The sequence below is a fragment of the Formica exsecta genome, unplaced genomic scaffold, assembly GCF_003651465.1.
Source record: "Formica exsecta isolate Colony F162 unplaced genomic scaffold, ASM365146v1 scaffold149, whole genome shotgun sequence".
NCBI lineage: Eukaryota > Metazoa > Arthropoda > Insecta > Hymenoptera > Formicidae > Formica > Formica exsecta.
In genome coordinates, this window is record NW_021848818.1 from 2,005,420 (window position 1) to 2,030,206 (window position 24,787).

General features: G+C 35.5%; 1 protein-coding gene across 1 annotated transcript in view; it reads left to right on the forward strand.

Annotated features, from left to right (window-relative positions):
* LOC115246347 (dystrophin-like) overlaps positions 1-24,787 on the forward strand; it is a 467,223-nt gene that overhangs the window by 153,020 nt on the left and 289,416 nt on the right. The gene's annotated exons all lie outside the window — the stretch shown is intronic.

Here is a 24,787-nt window from a genome sequence, read left to right on the forward strand (position 1 = left end):
ATATATATATATATATAATCTATTCAATCGTCTTCTTCATTGTATCTTTCCTCGTTATCTATTTTGGCAATTTTACATTCGATTAGAGAATACGTCGATTCCTGAAATACATCTTAAAATCCAATAACGTTAACGATTTTCTTCTAGACAAATGAGCCTCTGGTATGCGCGACAGCGTTTCTGTCGGATGCACCATCGAAAACTCGCTCTTATCAAATTCCTTTCTGGTCAATGAAAATAGCGCGCGCCTGCACGTATAAAAACAGTCGTGTAACACTTTAATATGAAATTGAATGAAATGAATGGAATTGAATTTTAGAACAGATATTGTACGTTTTCATCGGAAACTTTTCTCCGCCTCTAAATCCAGTGCGCGAGAATCAATAGGATAGTACTAGCATAATCCGCGAAAGTGACATGAAAACCTGTTGCAGGCAAGGTGATCGTACGTCAAAATATTGTACAGATATATTGCTATACAAGCTAGCAGCTGCGAATTTTTTTAAACCGATCCGTGGCGGAAATTTGATAGAATATTATTATTTGTAATTGAGAATTTCAATTGTGTACGTATAAAAATCTTAACGATTAATTCTGATATTAAATTTTTGCTAAAATAACATTCATTTTAAATTACATTTGAAAAATAAATATTTATTTCCGCTTTAGTATATATTTTTATTATAACATTTGTTTGCGGTTCTGATATTGTTTTTGTCACTCTTTTAATTTTTTTATCTTTTTTACAAAAAATTATATTTTTTAAATTTGAACAACATGTGTAAAGATTGTGATATTAAATAGTGAAGAGAAAGTTATATATGTATATTTTATATTTATGCGATTCATATTTTTTTATATTTTTTGTATCTATGACATTAATCTTGATTATCGAAGGGTTTGGTATCCAATCCTTAGGGAGCAGAACATCTCTTTCGTCAATTTACGAAACTATCAAAATCATACTCGAATCTGTCTTCAAAGATAACAGCAGATTAGATATTGATACAGTGCTTAACTTTTGGCCATATACCGTTCTGCATCGTGGAGGGAACGATCTCGTTCGTTGAATTTTTATGGTTGTTCGCCATAGCAGCTGTAACGCCCTACGAGGCACGATAGTATTATTACGCCGGAGCCCTTAAAATATTGCCTGGTCGTATATTTCATGAAAGTGGGCGATTTTGCTTCTCCGAGGCGTGGTGCGACGCCATTCTAGACGCGATCGAATTTTACATTCATTCCGTTCTTCTTATATCTCGATAACGCGGTTAAAAAAGAATAAGCGCACGTTTTGTACACACTACATAGAATAGTACTTTAAATATTAATATTGCATGTGGCAGTTATATAATCTTCCATCGTTTTCTTGAAATACATTAAACTCAAATATTATAGAAATTTTATTTGCTTTTATGATTTAACTTTTGTTATTCAATTTTACGATTTATTATTTAAAAAGGATTTCATTATCGTATTCAGTTTATTCAAAGAAAATGCTTACGGAAAGTGAAAGAATAATGAAAAACAATTCTATCCGTTAATAATGTTACAATAATAGAAAAATAATTAAATAATTATATAAAAAAACTTTATATTCAGGTAGATAATATTAAAATAAAGTATTTTTTTTGCGTTACCTTGTATCGTACAGGACGAGACTTTGTTATACATATTCTTTTATGTAAATTATGTTTTTTAATTCGCACAACTATCAATTTGCATGCTAAAGGAAAGAAGAGTGGACGATATCTCCGGAATCGGGTTATGATATTGACAAACGCTCTAATAATGCATTTAATCAACGTATACGTTTGAGAGGTGTTAGCTTTATTTGTACATGTCGTATCGCAACGACTTGTGCACGGATTTTGAGCTCCAATTTTGCTCCGAAATCAAATATCGAACTGAAATCACATTACTGGACGAGCGGGTCCGCAACCCGCAGAGCCCATATCTAGGCGTGTTCCGTCTTTCTCTTTTACCTCGCCTCTCTTCTCTGTCTATTTATCTACCTGTCCATTTATCCGTATCTCTCCTCTACCCTCCGCGACCACCATCGTCCATCCGAACGGGCGTGGGTTACTCACACATCGTTGCGATGCCACCATCACGGCGGACGCCTCTTATACGAGGGCCCAACCTCACCCACACTATTCAACTTTGGGTTTCTCCCGGCTAATAAACGACCTTGGGGATTTGGTCCGTCTTGGTACCTTCGCGCCGAAGTAAAGTACGTTCCTTTTGTTCCACTGCGCTTGGGTATTACCTCGAAAGAGATGCCAACGTCGTCCCTTTCTTTAGTCTTTTACGAATGTTCGTAGGGCTGACGGAATCTCGCGATATTTGCTGATGTGTACGTCGAATTGTCGATCGTGTCAAAAAAGACTTTCTCGATTTCAAGGTTGCGAGGTGGCTTCTCGACGTCAGAAAGAATGACGCCGTTCCATCTATGTCCATTCAAATTTCAAATATTCGCTCGAGATCGCTCTCGCTCGCGTAAGTTTCCGTTGCATCAAGCTTCTACAACGCACCCATTTTTTCCGATAATTTGCTCCGCGATATTCAGGCGTGATTGATCGGCCGCATAATTGGAAACCGCCCTTCATAAGAAGCTTCGTCGTCGCGCACGGCTGGCGCGCATGATCCATCAATTTGCACTAAAACCTAGAGTCTTCGTGATCTAGTGTGCTTTCGCGAAATTTTCAAAAATATTGAGATACATCTGTCATATACAATATAATTAATAAAGCGGAATAAAAAGATAATTATTATGTTTATGTTGATTCTAATAGTAAAAAAAAGCATGGAAAAAATATATTAAATATTTACAAAAAAATATTCATATGTAGACAATAGATATTCGACAATAGATCCTTCAATAGATGACAATAGATTCTTATATGATTATACTGATGTAATTTTGCATTACAATTTTTTTATCCCTTAAAGTAAGTGCCTTATGTAAGTCATAGCAGCATTATTTCTACTCTATAGTATTTCGTATTTTAGCGTTATTACAGCGTAACGAGATTTTACTTGTACCGTTCGAAATATTTATGAGTCCGCGAAAACATATTGTTGCGATGACTGCATGCATTCGGCAAAGGTACTTTCCATTATCGAAACACTATTGGATACAATTGGATTTAATGCCACCGACTAGAATTAACATACAGATGCGTTTAAGTGAAATGAAACGTGTCGAAATCGAATCCGTTGTTCTTTCTCTCGATAATTACTAAATCAATAGATTCGCAAAATTGTTATCACAATGATGCACATGTGTACTTAGATTCTCGCAGTTCCAATTAATGATCGCGCGCATGGCGGTTAAACAGCGCAAATTGCGTACACCATTCGTTTTGCTTAATTTGACGAATCGTTCGTTATATTCGTTGTTATTACAGAAGTGCACAAGCATTTTGACAATGTCCGATTTGAATTATCATCCAGGCGCATTTTACAGCGAGACGAAACCGAGTACGAAGCTGCTTTTTTGATTAATTCGACGAATCGCGTACCTGACGATCAAAGTCGTTATCGTGGTGGGATTGTACTTCAATTGCGACGCGGCTTCGCAGGAAAAAAAAAAAATTCGATCGCCCCTATCTAGTGAATGTTTGTTGTGCTTTGTAGAAATTTCGAGAATGCGCGTCTATCCGTCTATCGAATAAATAAACGAAGTTATCTATTCGTAATTCGTCGCGATTGCGATCCTATAGCGCCCTGACGGATTAAAACGTTTTTCTATCGCCGTCTAATTCTGTCGTCGGTTAAAACCTATTAGATCGAATCGTTATTCGACAAAGAGACCGTAACGTGCGGAGCGTCGCTATATATTTCGTCTAGCTCGGTGTTTCGAATTTTGGCGAATTTTGTCGGCATGCATCTCTCACGTGTGTGCATGTATATTGACATTTCGTGTGCTCCCCTTCGCCGTGCGAAGCGTTACAAATTTCGATCGTATCAATTTCTCTTGACTCATGTTCGCTGATACACAAATTTGGATTCATAAATTGCAACGTATATATATAATTACATGATAATTCGGTGAGCAGATAGGCGAAAAATTAATGTCTCATTTACTATCTCACTGAAATCATCATTCTGCGATAAACAGCGTGTTTATATTGCGATGCCAAAGAGTTATGAGTATTTAAACTTGTCAAATAATGATAAATTTCCAAATCCGTTTGGAAAGTATAATTAGCTGTTTCTCATATTCAATATAACATCATGAGAGCACATTCAAATATTATTTCCTAGTTTAATAAACGCGTAAGATTCCATATAACGTATACTTGTAGAAAAATTTGCTATAAAAATACTATATTTAACTAAAATTGAAATATTTAAAATACCACCATGGGTGTAAAACATTTGCTAATGAATTTATTAACTCAGGCTTATTAGAAATATGATTCTTTGTTATATCCAGCTTCTGTCATTATATGCCAAATGATATTTTGTAAAATTTTTCAATCTCTGCAGAGCGAGAAATTAGTGCTCGCCAAACACGTTTATTAACATAGAAATATAATTGGTGTCATCGTCGGTGCAACGATGCCGACGAATAATTATGCACACCTAACGCGCCTATGTATCGCGATATATGACGGTTGAAATAATCCGCGCAACTATCCCCGTATGCATCTACTTGCATATGCACTCGAACGAAAGATGCAAAAGAGAAGGGAACACCCTTGAATAGGGGATGGCGAAGTTTGAAGGTGGGTAGAGAAGAAGGAAACGAGGGGGTTGGATAATAGCGGTGGTCGTCAGTATCTACCTGCCGTGCCGGTAGTCGCGGGGGGTAGCGGCGTCGAAGACAGGAGAAGGTAGGGAGCCTCTCCATCTACACGAGAACTGCAGATGGTGGTACTGGTGGTGGCGATGGATAGCGGTTGAAGGGTAGAGAATCGGAGGGTTCGCGGAACAGCGGTGGCGGTGGCAGAGCGGGTAGTAGTAGTGGTGGTAGTGACGATGATATGGTGGTGGAAGCGACGGCATCGGAGGAGAGGGTGCGGCATCGTTGACGGTGGTAGTGTCGGCGGCGGTGGGTGGACGGGCGGTGGATAGAGATGGGTTGATGGTGGTGGTGGTGGTGGCGGTGGCGGTGGCGTGGGTTGGTTTCAGTGTTCGCGCGGCCGCTCCCTGTCGCACACGGACGACTCACCCCGACGCCGAGCCGGCGTCGCGACGGCTCCTGCAATCGCCGGCGAAAACGTGCTCGCGGAAAATACGATCGCGCGGTCGCCGCCGCACGTCGCTTCGGAAAACTCGATTCGCCGGCTACGGATGTAATTCGCTTCGTCGCGTTGCCACTGGCCTTGCCGCGCCTGAATTTCGGGTTTTTTAAATCGGGAACTGACGAATTGTCGCGGTCTCTTGCTCTCTTTTTCTCTCTTCTTTTTTTTTTTTTTACTCGTGAATCGAGTATCGCTGTGTAACACGAGGCATCGTTACGGCCGCTCGCGACGTACGTATGTGAAAAATACGTCCGTCTGTCACATCGGTCGCTTTATCTGCGCCGAGTTTTTTTTTTCGAGGTAGGGGAGCTTCGATCGTTAGCACGTGGTCTGTGATAATCCTCGTGAAAGTGAGGTTGCTTTAACGAAGTCACCGATCGTCGTGTCCACCTGTGGATAACCGTACGAAATCGTCCGGTGACTTCAAAGTACAGTGTGCGTTTGATGATTCGTGCTGTTACATGCTAGCTATGTGACGCATTGTGCACAACTTTCGTCGATCAATTACTGTATTCGATTAAAGTACTAATTAATCTTGCATAACTGGGACAAATTGTGTGTTTTGTTAATTAAATACGAAACTATATATTATTACGTAAGTGTATATGAATTGTTGTACGTGCGTCAACGACATTTTATTTGGACATTGTTTCATTGATTATAATCAGATTAAAGCTATTTATTAGCAAATTATCATATTCTAAAATCAAAAGACTATGAAGCATATATATTTAATGATATTAAATGAACTGTGAAACGTACATTAAATAACCGTATTGACAGATCGTCGTTTTTGGTTCGGCTGTTAACACGTGGCTTGTGACAATCGTAAAAGTGTATTATTTTAGCAAAATCAAGTGTACCGAAGCTTGCATCTATAGATAATCTTACGAATTATCTGCGTATTTAAACCGATCGCATTTGGACATATTTTATGGATGTTACATTTTATGGGAAGGATAAGACCAATACGTGATTTTGTCTCTTAAATCACATTTAGACAAAATATTTTAAGCGCATCGCAAAATATTTTGCTGTGATGGACTTTGTACTGGATCCTTTATCAAGATGTCTGTGATGTTATTTCTATATGATTCGGAGTTGCTTTTGCTTAGATTATTTCGTTAAAGAATTATTCTGCGAAAAGAATTTAATTAGAAATCGTTAACAAAATACAGAATCGTTTAAAAAAAAAAAAAAACTATAGTCATGCATACATAAATGTAAGATTAACGAACAATTATAACTTAATATCTGCAGCAGCAAGAAAATTCTTTATTGTTATAATTGATGTAACTAAGAAGATATGTTTAAACGTGTCGTGGCCGTGATAACGATCTAAAACCAACAAGTGTCTTAAATCAACAAGTCCTAAGTATCAAGGTCGGATCAAGTCTGTAGAGACGGAAGCTTGCCGACGGAAAATTCTTATTGTGGTGCTAATTGGCGGCTGTTTTGCATTTTGAAGAACCGCGAATGATAACGTTTCTCGTGATAAAAAGATGGAGATATCGTTGCGGATACGCTATTCCGGGTTAGCCGCGAATTATTCTCCGCGTTAAACTTGGCAAAAATCGCACACGTGCGATTCGAATCGCGTGTACCGCGATCGTTGACATACCGTTGACACTCGAAATATTGACAACGATAAATACTAGCTGTCGTGTCAGTATAAAATTTGACTATTGCGTGCAAGTTTGCGTATTTATGTATCTCGTCTGTTGTGGTTATATATGCACAAAGGACTCGTTTAATTAATAATTCAGTCCATGAACTGATTCTGCGAGACTTATTTTTTATTTCGATGAAAATATTCTCTCTACATACATATTCCATAAATAGTGGGAAATAACATATCATACATAATTGTTTCGATTGAAGAGACTCTGTGCTCTAATTGATTAAGATATAGAATTAATTAAGAATTTAAACATAGAAATTGATTAAGGCAGCACAGAGAATATTACTATTAAGTTGCTTATAATATAAATATAAAATAGCTACTAAATATGCTGATATAATAAATAAGATATACTAAATAATAAATAGATATACCAAAAATTGAAAAACTAATTTTAAAAAGTTACATAATTTTATAAAAACATTGTCTGTGAAGATGATTTTATTTGACTTTCATGGAACAAAATAAAACTATGCTTGTTCTTCGTTCAATAAACATATCACGATAAATCTTTGTCTGCCGTGTCCGCGAAATCCCATCACACGAGGGACCATTATCTAGTAGACGTAACGACATTAATTATTCCTGCTAAAGGGTGTACGACAAATGTGCCGTGAATTACATTTTCAATATAGCGCCTTCGGGATTAACCGTAACGAATATAATTTTTGGAGATAAAGTCACATTAATTCTATTGTTAAAAGGGAAACGTAAATAAATATTAACGTAAATCACGTTTCTACATAATATTAAGCGAGATCAACAACAGATATCTTGCATTGTGGCAACGCAAGCTTGCAGAAGAATTATTGGAGATTTGTGAAAGATAAAAAGATTTCAGTTACAGAGTGGATTGTTTGCACACATGACACATAACTCGAAATATATTTATTATAATACGTGAGATATGGAATTTGTTTTGTAGTAATGAAAAACCTACAACAGAGAGTGTTTTGATGTGACTCGAATTTCACTGAAATCACAGTTGGATGCAAAAGTGAAACGTTAAAATTACACGGATTTCTAGCAAAATAAACATAAAAGAAATATCAGACACATTGCATTAATATAATCGCTAGTAATCTTTCTACGTATTTGAAAACGAAATCGAATATTTAATCGAAAACCTATCACAGTATCGCAGAAAAAGAAATTATCATCTTATCAAGTTCTTCATATTTTTCCGATGATTCGTCCTCGAAGTGACGTATTAGAGGATAACCAGACGAGAATCGAAAATATCAACGGTGAGCATCTGCCGGAGTGAATTCGAGTGCCTCGATGTCGTTGATCTCCGGAGAGCATTAAGCTTTCCTGCCTACTACGCTACCTTTACCCGTCGACGGCGTCATCGAATTCCAATTATGTCGCAGCCTCGAAGAGGTTCCATACATGGAAGCAGCCCCGTTCCGGGTCATCCAAGCACGACCATTTCTGCGTCCTCCTCCTCCTCCTCTTCTCACGAGATACAAACGAGAGGGATACCTTTGCCCGGAATGGTACCATCGCGCTCGATCCACGCCAGTCCCATGCATGGGAATCCAATCCACGGGTTCGTCAACCCCCTTGGGCCAGGCAGTCTCGTTCATCCTCCGCCCCTCACGCACGCGGCCGCCGCGTCCGGAATTTCTCATCATCCGACAAACATTCATCAAGGTATCGAATATCTCGCTGTAAACGACGCGATTACTTAATATTTTAAAAGATCATGGAGGCTGTTTTTTTAACAATGAACGGGCTGTTGTTTAGATGGATTATTGTCCACCGTATATATTATACGGCTATGCAGATTGAATTTTTCCTCGACTATATCGAGACTGCTTAATCTGAAATCGATATCCCTTTTAGAAAGATTTTGTTATCAAATTCTGATATAAAAATATTTTGATGATTACATTACAGGAAAATTAAACTTTTCTTGTAATAATGGAATTATTAAATTCTTAATGTTATTAAATCTCTTGATATTTCAATCTTGAAATAACATCATTCTTTCACTATCCACGATTTAGGGAAAATATATGCAACTGTATATTTCATACAGGAGCTAAAAGGAACCCGATAAAGCTCTATATAGCACGTGAATTTAGCATCAATAGATTTATTAATAGATAGCTCGAGATACATGATGCATACAACCACAAACGTAGAAAATGTGCATCAGAAGTTGGACAGAAGTTATCAAACGATAGCATTCGATCAATTATACGTCATTGGAATAGGCGCGTAGTGAGGAGCTGAACGTTCATTGATCTCGCGACGATCGCTGGAGCGTGTAAGTGGGCCGCGTTGATAGATGAGCTATGACGTATTCGACGTGTTCCCGATTAAAAGATAGAGGAGTGCGCCATGTCTGCCGCGATCAAAATTGGAAACTTGTTTCTATTGGAAACGTTATCCTCTAATCATGTCACTTTCTCGATCATCATCGATGATTTATTTCGATGTAAAATGTCACGCGCATCTAACGATAGGAGATGTGCTGTTTATTTGCACAAGTTTTTAAATTGTAATGATCCTATTAGTCTATGCTTGTCTTGTCGATATATTCAAATATTATACATAGACATGTTTTATTTATGAATGATATATTCCACATTCGATTGTTGTAACATTTTCTGTGAAGGAAGGGAAAACAATTTTGAGAGAATATAGACATAATTTTTAAATATTTATATTGGGTGCAAAATAATCGTTCCGCGAATGTAATATTTATCAAAATAAACTCTATTATATATATAAAACACTATAATATTTCCAATATATTGATTATTTCGTCAAATATTTGCATTAAAAAAATACATAGGCGATTTCTATCGCGCTTTATTACGCGGTTTATTCGCGCAGCCTCCACTGGTCTTTCGTTATTCGTGTCGTACGATCCGTCACGTGGATATTTCCTCAAAGGCACCGAGAAGATACTACCACCGGGCTCTCCGTATTCGTTTCACGGTTCTCCGTTGAGAACACCAATGAGTTCTGGACACGGCAGCCCCCAGGACTCGCCACACGTGGTTAGACATCGCAGAGACTCCGAACATTCGTCCGGCGCTGTATCAAGACGCAGTTCGTCAGACGTGGTTTCACCCCTGCCCGAAGGTCATCCCCTAGGATCTCCAGACAGTCGCGGTCGTCGACGCTCTGATTACAGTCCTCATCAGGGTAGGTCCATCCATGATGTGACGGCAAAAAAATATCAGATTAAGGTAGCAAAGCCCGATTATATTATTTGGACCGTGATATATCGAAAAGTTGATGCAAATATTAATTAGAATTGCTTTGAGCTTTTTTCATAAGAATGTATATTTCAATATGATTCTTTGTAGGTATTCTCTACGTGACAATGACATTAATTTGCACTATATATTGCTTTGCATATAGTTTTATTATTATTATCATAACCAGTTATATTTTATATAAAGATATATTTAATTTATATATATATATATAAATTAAGTATATCTTTATATCGTAAATTGAATTGCACATATACACATAAAAAAAAAATTGCCCGCTTATTATAGTCGTCTAGCAGACGACTATGATCATTCACGATGCGTTACTATTGGTCAATCAGCGCGAAAACTCGTATCGTGTCGATCATTCAAAGATCGCTCCAACTCCAACGCGAGGATCGCAATTATATATATATATATATATAAACGACGAGAAAGACAGAGAAAGAGAGAGAGAGAAAGAATTGAAAAATTTGTTGAGTTTGACATAACGATTGAAATGACGAATTATTGACACAAGAGATTTATTGATTATATTAATTAATCGCAGTTTTTTCCTCTTATTCAAACATGTGCAGTAGGTGATAGCAGGACAATTAATATTCTGTTATCCGTTGTCCTGTTCCGATTAGAGTGATTGCGACCGATTGATCTACCGCAAGCATGTCTGCATCAGGCAACCTTCATTTACGAATTTCCCGAACCCTTCCAAACCTCGTAGAACTCTACGCTGCCCTTTGATCCGACGACCCGTGGCTTTACAACGTAATTTTGCTATATATATTACTCGAATATAACTGAGAGTTGTTACTGTCAAAGAGAATTGTAGACACATGCGTCAGGCCATGTTTTAAATATAGTTCACGGCTATATGTGTATTTATATATATTTTCTCAGTTTTTTCTCTCATCATAATATTTACTGGTCGTATCGCAAAATCGTCTTATGTACTAATAGGATCTTCACTCTAAACAACATTACAAAAATTCCGTTATAACAGTTTTTCAGGGATCTCTTGACAATTACGGAAATTATAGTTTCTAGCAACAAGATGAAATCGTTAGAATACCAGAGATACCGTGAGATAATATTCCGTGCTTGTTATAATGAAAGTTCATGTTATTTGAAGGGAATTTGTAACACGCGGTATGAACAAACTCTGACAATAAGTTTGAAGTTACAGAATAAAATTGATTAATTGGCATATCTGACATGCAATTGTAATTAACTCTTTAGAAGCAAACTATTACCGCATTATTATCATTAAAATTGCATTATTTCTATTTATTTTTTAATTTTCAATACTTTATTGCTTTATTATACATATATATTAAAGTTTCTTGTACACGTAATATTAAGCATTTATTTAATTACTATTTCTTATTAAAAGGTTTTTATATCTTTTATTATCAAAAGCGAAGATTGGGATTATGAAAAAGTATAATATAGTATAATGTTAATTAAGAAGCATGAATTTCTGAATTATTTAATTTTCTGTATATTCATATATTTTTTTTTAATCCTTAATGAGAGATTGGTCTGGAAGACTGGCGCGGCGCATACTTTTTTTCCGTTTTTTAGAAAAATTTAATTTAATCACAACGAGAACAAATCAATAAAAATATGTATTTTATAAATCGAGGCTTTTACAGATCTCACATAAATGATATGTGACAATTTACTAAAGTGATTTCTAGAATATTTGAAATTTACCATTTCTATCAAAAGTTAAAAAATGTGACTATATAAAAATTTAATTTAAATAATATTTTTTTATCTAATTCAATATGTATTTATATGTGAAAGAAAATCTTATATATTTTTCAAAATATTCCTGAAATTATTGATATCTGTATATTTTATCGGATTTTCTGTTGGCCCTAGAGCGAAACTCAATGTTATGAACATTTGCATTCAGACAGCTCGAAAGAATGAGTTTTAGAATGAATGACGTTTTTGCATGCGTTCTCGGATAGGTGCCACGACAACAATTTACACCCGCAACCAAAGGGTTGAATGAGCTGCACTGGAGTGAAGGATAGCGCGTGTCTATGCATTGCATCGAGGGGTGCGAACGTTATAACTCGCTGTTACGGTTGCGTGTAAAGCCAACCCAATGTGTGCCTTTGCCTTCCTCAGTAGATTGACTTTATCACTGTCAGACATAGTAACGAGAAGGCAAAAAACATTTGTGTTTCCGCATTATACTTTGTTTTTTTATGTCTTAAGCGTTGCTCTGTCACATTTCACGATTTTACCATTACTCGTATAATAATAACCCAGATATCAATTTTTGGCACACGCGACCAGCTCGAATTATATTTTCTTCTCTCTTCTATAGTAATCTTTTATAGTTATTGTTATTAATAAAAAGCATCGAGAGAGATACGAAACTCGTGGTTTCAGGAGAGCATTTTAATTATTTTTGACTTTTAATCATATTCTTATCGTATCTCGACATGTTCAAAAATTTCTGCGCGCATGGTTGATCGAAAATTGGTCACGGGAATAGATAGTAATCCGACAGACACGCCTTCGGAAATTGGGACCTCGTTAACGACGACCAGGGAGAAAAATCGCATGACTTTCCTTCTTGAGAGGGACAAAAGGTTATTCGCCGGTCGCAACGGTCACCTCCTCGACAGATACGCGCGGCCGCGTCTGTATACGTAAGCTACTTGCTGTTTTCATGTCACGTCCAGGCCGTCTGTCTAAGAAAAGAAAAGGGTAGAAAGTTCAGATAGATTACGATAAAACTGGTGAGGGACTTTCACGTGGATGGTAAGTCATCCACGATGTCGAACATAAAGCAATAATATATAACTAGCGCATTACTTTGGGGGACAATAAAAATTTTATTAAACGTATCACGTTGCACGTTAAAGAAAAATTTCAAATTTGTAATAGTAAAATACGAATTATAACTTCAATAGAGAAAAAAATAAAAATTCATAACGAGACTACATATATTTCATAAATGCTTTTTGCCATTAGCAATCAATTTGAACAACAGCGCTTTTTGAATGCCGCGAGATTTTTGGGTAATAAAAGCGTTGTTACAGTACTCTCCTGAACAATGTGTCATACTTTACAGCAAAATTGAAATCTCGCTTACAAATGGAATATATTTCTTCTCTCTTCTTTATATAGCATTGTTATATTTAATTTATATGTTCGTGATTTTTTTTGATAAAGTAAAAACATCTATGAATAAAATCGCAACAAACTTGTATCTGTCATATCTTTTATGCTTAATTTTATTTTTGACATTATGCTATTATGTATCATTAAATAAATTTCTGTATGTTAATTAAGGATTAAACGTTGATTTTGTTGTGGTAATTTTCAATGTTGAGTCGCCTAAGTTGAATGAAAGGAACAAGGACGGAATAGTGAGATGCAAAGAAGCTACTTAACATCGCATCGATTAGCATGGAAAGTATCCGCTTTCCGTGCAAATGTAGTTTTAGAAGAAGCATAGGGTTGCCAGGGTGAAGAGAGCCAATTAAAATGGTGATCTGATCTGCCGTTTTGCTCGTTTTTTCAATCATTTGCCTCTCGTTTTTTAACCTAAAGCGGCTATTTTGTTGTTGCATATATCTTGTCTCTCTAAGCAGGCAATAGAACCTACTGTCATTCTTATTTTTATGTTCGTTCTTTTTCATCTTTATTATATCATAAGTTACATTTATATCGGTTATTACTTGTGTTATATATTGCGGAACTAAGAAAGTTTCAAAAATATATTTTTTTTTTTAAATATATAAATTAACTTATAATATCTTATTCTGGATAATATTTTTTATAGATGAAATTACATATATACGAAACATTGAATTATTAACATCAATTATTTTATCTTTCAATCTATATATCATTATATCGTTCTTGATGTACATATCTGTGTATCCAAGTTTTTTTTTTTTAATGCAGCAGCTTATATTACACGAGTAAAGTTGTATCTACACAACAGATACGCGAAGTGATTTCAGTTAATATGAGACATTTTTATTATTTTTATGTGAATTTTTATAAAAGTGAAGTTACATTTTCTTTGATCTAGTTTTTCTAAAGCTAGAGCTTTTCTAAGCGAGTATAGTTTATAAACGAAGGACGGAACATCTGGTTCGTTAAGCAAGAGCAATGAGAGGAAAGAGCCTTAGACCGGTAATCCGACGCACTAGTAGTATTGCAGAAACAACTTATTATCCGGGTTTTCATTCGCGAAGCATTATATCGTGACTTATTCTACCTAGGGCAATGATACACACATTTGTAGGATCGAGTTATGATTTTCGCTTTTCACGTATAAAGTAGAAACAAGCTCGTACGAAACATATATTTTCCATGTAAAATATATCTTTTATTTTGGAAGTAATACCGTAGAAATAAATGCAAAATTCGTGTCACGAATTTTTTGTTCATTGTATCAAGATTGCATCAATCCACATCTGTCGAGATAGGAAACCTGGAAAATTTTATTAACGTATACGGTCAGAAGAGTGTGCAATGATTCGCGTTTTGAATGGCGATTATTCTGGATAGATGACGAATGGCGAAATAACATTATTTTATCGTTCTATCCGATATAATATTTGCGTATTTTTTTCGTACTCCAGCAATATTTAATGCATTTCAAATAAGGAATTGGGATTGCGGATCTCTCATTAGAACGTTTGTCGACCGGAATTGCGTGCGACGCATAACACATGCATCGACCAATAAAGAAGACAAACTGCGCAATGCGCAATCTCGGCGTTGCAATAGATATCGAAGCGGCAAAACCGCGGAATCGTCGCTCGACATGCGAAAATTATCTCCGGGCACATGAGCACGCGATCATGAAATATCGTTCTTTCTCTTGGCCACTCTTTATTTTCCATTTCTGTCACTCTTCCATTTCTTTTCTTTATCTCTTTTTCTCCATCCCTCTTTGTTCCATTTTTTATTCTTTCTCTAACTCTAGCAACTAACCATTCCATAGGCCACCCAATTTCGATGCTCGATACCCGTATCGTCCATTCGCGCCACGTCGTTTGACTCGCGATCAGAAAACGAACAGAAATTCGTAGGAGACGTCGTGGGCACGTCGGTGAATATCGTTCACGGTCGCCCTACCTTGAAACTAAAAATCTCCTAGCTCTACGTGTCTATATCAATGTGGCGCGAGCGGATATATGAGCGGATTTAACGAGGGATCAAGGCTAGAAAAGGGTACCGCTTTTGGCAATAGTGTCCGACTTTGAAGCACGTCTTTTACCCGTTCGAATCTCCCATCCAGAGACGAACATTTTCCAATCGTGGCACTTTTTACCATTACCATTTCCAATCAACATTCAGAGATACTTAGCTTGAGTAATGATCTGGGATTTAAATCGATCTTTCGATTATTCTTTGACAGAATGGTGTATAATTAAAGATTCAATATTATATCTTGCATTGAATATTTGTTTTTTTACGTAAACATAACAAATATTAATTTCGATAAAGTTGTTATTGAGATTCATAAATTTTGTTCGAAGATATTATTCTCGTTTCCCCGTTAGAATTTAATTAATAGATATATTCGATCCAATTTTGATGTGCTCGAATATTATTTCTAACGATGTTCCGCCTTAATTGAAAATTCCACCATTCTAGATGCAGACGGGAGAAATATCATATTTTCCGGCTGTCTAAGCGTTTAATTAAAAATTCTTTCGATTGGAAGGGTTCGTCCCAAGGCTGGGGAGAACATTATGTAATCGATAACTTCTACTCCGCCTTAAATCAAATTTATTCATCTTTATTGTCAACGTAGATTAAATATGGACGGATACGCGTCGCTAATATCGTTCAAAATTAAGAAGAAGTTTTTCGCGCAGTCACGCAGCGAAGCACAGGATTCTTCATAAAGTCGGATGACGCGGCTTTAATTAGTTTTGAACTCTTTGCAACATCAACCGTTCGAACTTTCGCACAGAGTCGCGAAACAGTGCTCGCACACTGTTGTCGGACAGCAGAGGAAAGACAGCTTCAGACTGGGCTATACAAGTACGTAATTAACTGTTCGTCGCTGCTAATGTTCGCTCTTGTTTTCAACAACGTCGTTGTTAATCTATTCTTTTTTTCTTTTGATAACTTAAGGACGGGAAAGTTGTAAACGACGGATGATTATTAATCTTCGAGCTCGAGACTCGTATATTTCAAGTTCTGAAAAATATCCCGGGTGGTCTTCTTTGATCTTAATTCCGCGAGTCTGGGCACATAGCGCCGGCCTTTGCAGAGTCGAAATTATATATTCTGGTCCTTCTTCGGACTGTGTCTCGGGATATTCGTATAGAGAGTACTGCGAGAGAGTTGATTTACCTCGTGGCCCCTTCCACGGCTTAATCGCATTAAAACCAACTGAAAGTTCCCAGGGTTACGCGCCAGTCGGAGCATTGGTGCGAGTCGCCTCTGATTTTCGTGAAATCTGTCGACATCCTGTTTCAGCGAATCTCCATTGGATGCAGTTGAGCTCAACAGCGAGATCGATTTTAATATCATCTCGACACGCTGTTCTGCAAACTCCTTACATAAAGCATTAGGAACACTGAGAAAAAATGAATGCTGATGCCAAGTATATGATAATATATTATATATAAGCGGGGTGCTTTATTGTTAATATTTTTGCGTGTGTGAAATTTCAAGTGAAATTTCTTCAAAATGTTAAGTGTAACTTTGAGAAACATGATAAATCCTCAATCGTCAGATTGTGCAATTTCGAAAGTAGCTTTTGTATGAAACACGAACGATGTATTTTTACTTGAAGTTTATTTTTAATATCAAAGAAGAAACGAGATTTTATGTCGATCTTTGTATAACGAAGTAATAAAGTAATGAAATCCAAACTTGCCACTATGGTTGCAAAGCTTATATTGAAAAAGTTCATCGTTTTGATAAAAGCGAAGTAATGTTGGTTTCTGTTTTTCTTCTGTTTTCTATTTGTATATTGTACTTTGATATAACATGTGGCTTAAAATAACGAAGAATATAACATCAGTTTAAATAAAGCATGTGATTTCAAGGAAGATTTGCGAGAGAAATTTTTATATGGGAAATAATTATAACATGTGTATTATGCATTGCTGGTTATTAAAATTGCAACATTATATATACATTTATATTTATAGTTTCGTAATTTTAAAGGGAGAGAGAGGGAGGGTCAATAGTATATTTTTTACACGATAAAGTTCTGATGAATTAATATACCTTTTCGTATATAATTGATTCTCAAATTAATTCACAAACATGAATTTTAATGCTCTCTTAATTTATATCATATTAGAAGAATTATGTCTGATATAAATATTTCATGAAAAAATATCTAAATAGCTGTATTTTTGTTAGATTAAAAATATTAGTTATTTAAAAAATATTTATATAAATTCTGATATGATAGGCTAATCGCAATCTAATTTCGCGATTTCTGTTAATTGCCCCTTTTTTTAAAGAGCAAAACGTACGTCATAATTCTCGCCATCGTTATCCCTTTCTAATCTCTGGACGGTAATAGTGCGCAATTTGCAAACAATTTGCAGGAATTACACGGCAATTCCGGCAAATGGCGCGGCACCGGTGCTGTATCGATCAATCATCTCCGAAAAAAATAAGCGCGCCTCGTCGTGGTGCGGATTTTTGCATTACGGGAATGTTAACGCCGTAGAAAGAGTGATTTACTATTATTAAAGAATAACTGAGCATCTTATTAAAGGCAAAGTAAAAGGGTTGGTGGTAATGCTCGGATATATATCGTGTGTAACGTTGAAATTTATACCCGAGTTAATTGAATGCGCCGAGTAAAAAGATTGAAATATAGCTGCGACGGTTTAGGCAACGTCAATGAGTTACTCTCGCAATAAGGAGAAAGCTTGCAGAAGACAGCTTGTTACGAAAAAGCTGGTCTCAGTATCTGTACGGGAATAATTTAACGGTGGAAGGCTCTCATTGCACATTAATATTGGATGCAACCTCGTTTTTTAAATAAAGATGATACCACATATATATTTATTCACATTGCATAATTTTATAATTTTCAGTATTAAAACTTGTTTTCTTTTTTTTTTTTTTTTTGTAAATGATTCTTATTTCTTTACATAGTTTATTATACAGTCTGCGTTCCTGTGCATTTAATAGTCGCCATATGCTCACAACGAGTCTAGATCCGTGGTGCATTTTAGTAGTAATGAGCTACGTATGCATTGCTCTAGTATACATGTATTCATAATGAAATTTCGCGGAGAATATTGCAAAAGTTTTTGGTGCCTAGAGTTGGAGGGATGGTCACGTGGACGCGCATACGACTAACTTCTATTCCGTCGAGACGTCGCTTTATAATACGCCATTTATTCTCTAAAATCGTGGTTCTCTTGCTGTTACGTTTCACAGAGAAAAAAAAATCATATAAGGGCAGAGAGTAGAGGTTTAACGGTAAGCGTTCGAAAATTTCAAAAGTAAATTTTTTAATAATACGTGATAAGCGAAAAATAGAAATTACTAGATGTCAGGGTATATAATATAATATAGAATATACGAGAGAGAGAACGAGTAGCAGTGAAAAATCAAAGGTTGGGTTAGATTATGTGTACTGCTTGTATAAACTGAGTGCGGCTTTCAGGATTATGTTTATCTCTATAAAATATATATATACATATATATATATATATATTTTATAGAATCGGATATTTATATATATATATATATATAAAAATATCCGGCAATGTAGCAGTGTCATACACTTAAAAGAGATATAATGAGAAATGTCACTAAGAGAGAAATACGAAAGGACTTTCTGCATTACGATCGGTTTATGTACACATCTCGTTGCGAGATAGAAAGAGTACATTCGCTGTATATTTGGATTCCGCTCTTCTACATGCTCGGCAAAGTTATTATCTGTCCGCTGAGACATAAAGAAATAAGAATATGCATTTGCTGAGCATAACATGCCGCTATATATATATATATATTTTATAGAATCGGATATTTATATATATATATATATATATAAATATCCGGCAATGTAGCAGTGTCATACACTTAAAAGAGATATAATGAGAAATGTCACTAAGAGAGAAATACGAAAGGACTTTCTGCATTACGATCGGTTTATGTACACATCTCGTTGCGAGATAGAAAGAGTACATTCGCTGTATATTTGGATTCCGCTCTTCTACATGCTCGGCAAAGTTATTATCTGTCCGCTGAGACATAAAGAAATAAGAATATGCATTTGCTGAGCATAACATGCCGCAACGGTCATACGAAAGAAATCTCAAAAATGGAAATGCATCGCGCTTTGTAAATTTTTTTTTTTCACACATAAAATATTTCTCTCGCTCCATCCGTCTTGTTTCTCACGCACAAGAGTCAGAATTATGCATGTAAACTCTCGCGATTGTCGCTGGAAACGTTCATGAAGACGACGAAGACGAAGACGTTTGTTCGCGCGAAGGCGATCCTTTATTGACGCGAGCGTGTCTGTCATGCAGAGATAAGAACCGAGAGTGCGTACATATTGTGCTGTTGGTCGGTTTTCCTTGTGCACAATAAGGACGTTGTTCTCCCTCGTGTCATTCCCTTAGGATGTAAGGCGAGGTGGTGCGTCGAGTGTTGGCGAACGCCGAGTTATAAAGTGACTCGCGAGCGAAATCTCGCGTAAAGGCTTGAAAACGCAACCGCTTTAAACTCGTCTCACGTATCCGCGCCGTTGTGTGTCTCGCAATTTCTCATTCCGAGAGGCCGCGATTTTCCGCGCCTTCCAACTCCCGGCTCTCCTTCGCCGTTTTTTTCGCCCTTCGTCACGTTCACCTCTTCATCCCGCAACAGCGAAGAAAAGAAACTGTGTCTGCAGCACAGGTAATGGAAGCGGGGAGGAATCGTGCGCGATCGAAAACGACTTCGAGCCGATGACTCCTGAAGTTTATCGGAAATTCCATTTCGTGTAAAGTTTTCTACCGCCGGCGTTTTGTGCGCCGTCTGGTTCTACCGTTGTCTCTTCCTTACCTTCTTCAATCCATCGTATCCTTTCCGGTTCTATTATTTTTCGCTCTTTCCTGTAGTGTGTCTTCGTTATCCTTATCGCCTCTTGCGAAACTATCAGATCGAAGCGGTTAGGAATGATGGTTAACGTATCTGTAAGATCATCTATTGTATCTCGAAAGGAAAGAAAAAAAGTCGAGGTCTACGTAATATAGAAGATGATTGTTGAGAAACTTTATATTCTATTTTTTTTCTTTTGTCTATATAAATTATAATGTGCACGAGAGACAAGAGAGAGAGAGAGAGAGAGCTTTTAAACGAATGAGTCATTATTACTGTATACCGGATATTTCTGTATGCAATCCAGTATATTGATCGGAAGTAGATAATTACACATGCGGTTTATAATCCCTTTGTAATGTTTCGATGATTAAAGCTAATATTACCATGATTGAAATTTAATGATGAATTATTCAGTATTATATATTACATTGGGTTTTAGTTATCTCTCAGTAATTGTCATATTTGTATTTCCTGCTATATATTGTCTTTTATAAATGCTTATCGTATAAACGCGATTTATTCTTTTCTATATAAATTTCTGACTTTATATGAAACATAATTTTGCTGTTCTTACGATATTTGAATATTTTGATATTTTCGTTAATTTATCTTTAGAAGAATAATATTGCGAAATTTTTGGAAATTTCTGTAATGTATTTAGTAGTATATAATTATGTATGCAGGACTTTGCTCGATCGTTACCGCAAAATCTCTCCCGAGAGTTTAGTTGAAATTTCCCCCGCGGCAGCAAGTAAACCGAAAAAAACTTGCCAGAGCGCGTTTGAATTTTAACGTTAAAAGTTTTCGGTTTTTCTAATCTCTCATTGGTATGTGAGTAAGACTGTAAAGCTGTCAGTGATTTGTAATTTTTATTTTACTTGCATGAGAGGAAACGGAGAGTATTTTTACATAGTTGACGTTTTGTGATATCATATCGTGAAGAAAAAATTTTAATAGCACGTGTATACATTAACATTTATTAAAAAGTTTTATATATTTTATAATTTATATAGAACGAGACAGAACTCTCTTTCTATCTCTCTTCGTATTCTTTAAATATAGTTGACGAAATGTAGATTAATTAATATAAAAATATCGATAAATCGATATTTTTCTAAAATTATATTCGTGACAAACACTATATTCTCTCTTCGAAATCTAACAGTGGATTGAAGCATTTTCACGCGCCAGCTTATTAAATTCAGATACGGATTAAATTAACTCGCTGCCGTGTAGCTAGCTACCTTTCGTTAGCTGAGCAACTCTATCTTTATTTGTTTCGAGATCGAGATACCGCGCGGCTTCAAACTACCGTGAGGAACAACAATGAACAAAGCGTGTAACTTTCAGCTAACTTCGTCGGACCGCGTTCGAACGTAATCCACTTGTAAGGCTCCGTAGAAATCTTTGGAGAAGTCAAGTTAACGAAGTTTACGGGGAGTTGAGCGTTATTCGGCACGGCATCTGCTGTCGCGATGATTCGCGTTTCGATTTGTCTGTAATATTAGCATTTTCGACAACGTTTAACATCGTCGTATAGATTAACAAGATACTTGAAACTCTGATAAACGCGAACTAATTACGCAGTTGTCATGTAATGGTGACGAATAATATAATGGCAGTTTTTATTAGCTATAATTTGTAACTTTGACACGTTTGCATTGAATAGTTATTAAATGGAAAAGCAATTAATGAATAATTCTACTTACAGAGTCTATTAATCATGTTTAAGAATACATATACAATTGATAGAATATATTTTCTTTATTATTGTAGTTACTATAACGGATTTATGCAGTGGAAATTTCATTATAAGAGATACAATTAATATCGCATTGCCCATTTTATCATGTTGTAAGAGCATCATTTGAATGCATTAAACTATCCATCATAATTTAATGGTGATGCATTAAGAGTCATGGAATAAGAGAGTTACGAGAGAAAGACAAATCTATATCTAAGGTTTAATAAACATTTCATCTGTATTACTTAGTATTGAAAAATGTTCCCCTACGTTAACTCAATTCCTGCTTTATTATAAATTAAGCCAAGTACATGTTTTGTCGATTAAATTAACGAACGGGGACACTATTAGAAATAAAGAACAAATTTTCTCGACTCGCAAAATGTTTTATTAAATACTAATAATGAAGTGAGCTTTAATCCAGACCTTTTCAAGCTTTCAAGAGTGCTTGCATTCTATTTATGAATTCGAGGCAAAGTGCAGTTTGGAAGTTTACAATTTATTAATGAATTGATTAAATAAGAAATATTTTTTAGCCTTTGGTTTCGCAAATCTTTCATTGATATCGTGAATTTTAATAGTCTCGTAGACAATGCGTTTCTGGCAACTTCGTAACTTTTTCATGAATATGCGCTCGTCAGTTTTGCATATATGTATATGACTGCATAATCTGTACTAGTTAACGCAACATGTGCATGTGCGTTTGCTACGGTGGAGATTGTTGGAAGACTCAGGTGTACCGATAACTCATTGCAGGTGTCACGATACTGCATATATTATTCTTCCAATATCTCTCTCATAGAGTTATCTAGCGAGAGGTGATATATCGCTAGTTAGTTTCGTGTTACGGTTATTTTAAGGCAATTTATCGTTTCACAAGAAAATTTAGACACAGTTATTGAATTTCACTGATTCTTCACTAAAAAGTTATCGGATATATTTTAGAATGACATACCCGGGCTGGTTAACAAGATTTCAGCAGCGAGTTTACTGTTATCTGTTACAGTTTACCGCCTCTTATTGAAGCGCAGTTTTTTTTTATCTCTCTTACGAATATTTTAAACATTTTAACACGTGTTACGTACTCGCTTTTATTATAACATTACGTCATTTATTTTAATTGGCTTTTTAATAATACATGAAAATTTCCCGGATTTTGTATGAAAAGCATAATTAACATTTTGTTCAAACTAAGGTTAAAAAACAGTGTAACTCTAGCGAACTCGTTTGGTTTATATTAGAAAACGATGCAATCGCATATTTAATTGCATTTATTTTTAGAAACTGGAGCCCGTATCTAATTGCTTAACATTTATAACTTTTTACGAATCATTAAATTATTATTTTTTAATTTTACTGTTGTATTTAATCGAAATTTTTTTATTATATAACATAAATAACATGAAAACTTTATTTGCCAGAATTGTAAAAATTAAACAGTGCAGAAATATATAATATATTACATGAAAGGAGGTCATATTATTAAATTGCGAGTGTAACGTAGATATGATAACGGCAACGAGTCGCTTACATCTCTTGCATTAATATTAGATAGATATAGGATAGAGAGATGTATCATCGAATACAGCTTTTGAAGCAGAGCGATAGTTTAAACCACTTTAACGAAGCCCCGAGACACGAGGGCACGTGTCCCTTATATTCCTCTGAAATTCACTATATTGCGCGATCATGCACGAGTTTTCGGATTATATCAACATGCGAGATGACACAACGTTTATTTTCTCCTTGAGTGATCGTCTAAGTTTCGTATATTTACATTCAACTATGCATATATTCAACTTACAGACGATAATATTATCTCTCTACAATTATCCAATTAATATATTACTATTAAGCAAGTTATAAATTATATTATTTTATAACATTAAATTAATTATTGTTGAGGAAAATGAAAAAAAATCCAGCTAGTTTAATCAGAGATAGGTGATGAAAACCTGCAAGTTTTCAGGAATATGTAAAGAAAACACTAACTTTTATATTTAAGTTTGTGATTTTCATAATATTTTTCGTCTGTTATATTAAAAATTTACGGGCTGAGAAATAATTCTGATATATTAAAAGAATATTTTTATTAAAATCCCTATCTTCCTCTCCTTGCTTTCTACAGCTTTTCATTTGATATTCGAAGCAAACATTTTATGCTTAATTGAAAAAGGTATGCTGTGAAAAAAGGCTATGAAAAAAGGAAAATTATAACTTTCACGAAATTAAAATTATCTTTTTTTTTTTATTCTAGTCATTGTACTTTAACTTTGTGTCAATCAATTTTTTGATTAAGATAATATTGTATCGCGTTTGGAAATCATATATATGTATATTAGATTAACAGAACCATTGCAGTTTTGTTTTATAAAAGAGGGATATATATATATGTATATATCTATCAGTATTCCATTTTCCATTTTAGTGTCCGTGCTGTTTGACGACATGCGCTCTCGCAACATTGCGCATATAAGGTGCATTCTTAAAGGTACGCGGACATGATGTTCACGCGTGCGACTTTTGTTGTTGCAGATATTGAATTGATCCCCATATTTTGTTGCTTGTTTTATTCAGCTGTGCTGTCTAACTTGCCATTTGGATTATTTCCAACTGATACCTCGTGAATTTCAACACAGCTTCTCAGTTTTAAAGAATATGCGAAAGGCATAATGGGATAGGAATTGAAATTTTATAAAAAATAATAATCTGAGCGTTTTTTTAACATTAAAAAATAATAATACTGTTATTTTTGTGATATCTCTAATTTGGCATTTTACATAAATGTTGCGCAAAATATTGTCGTAGT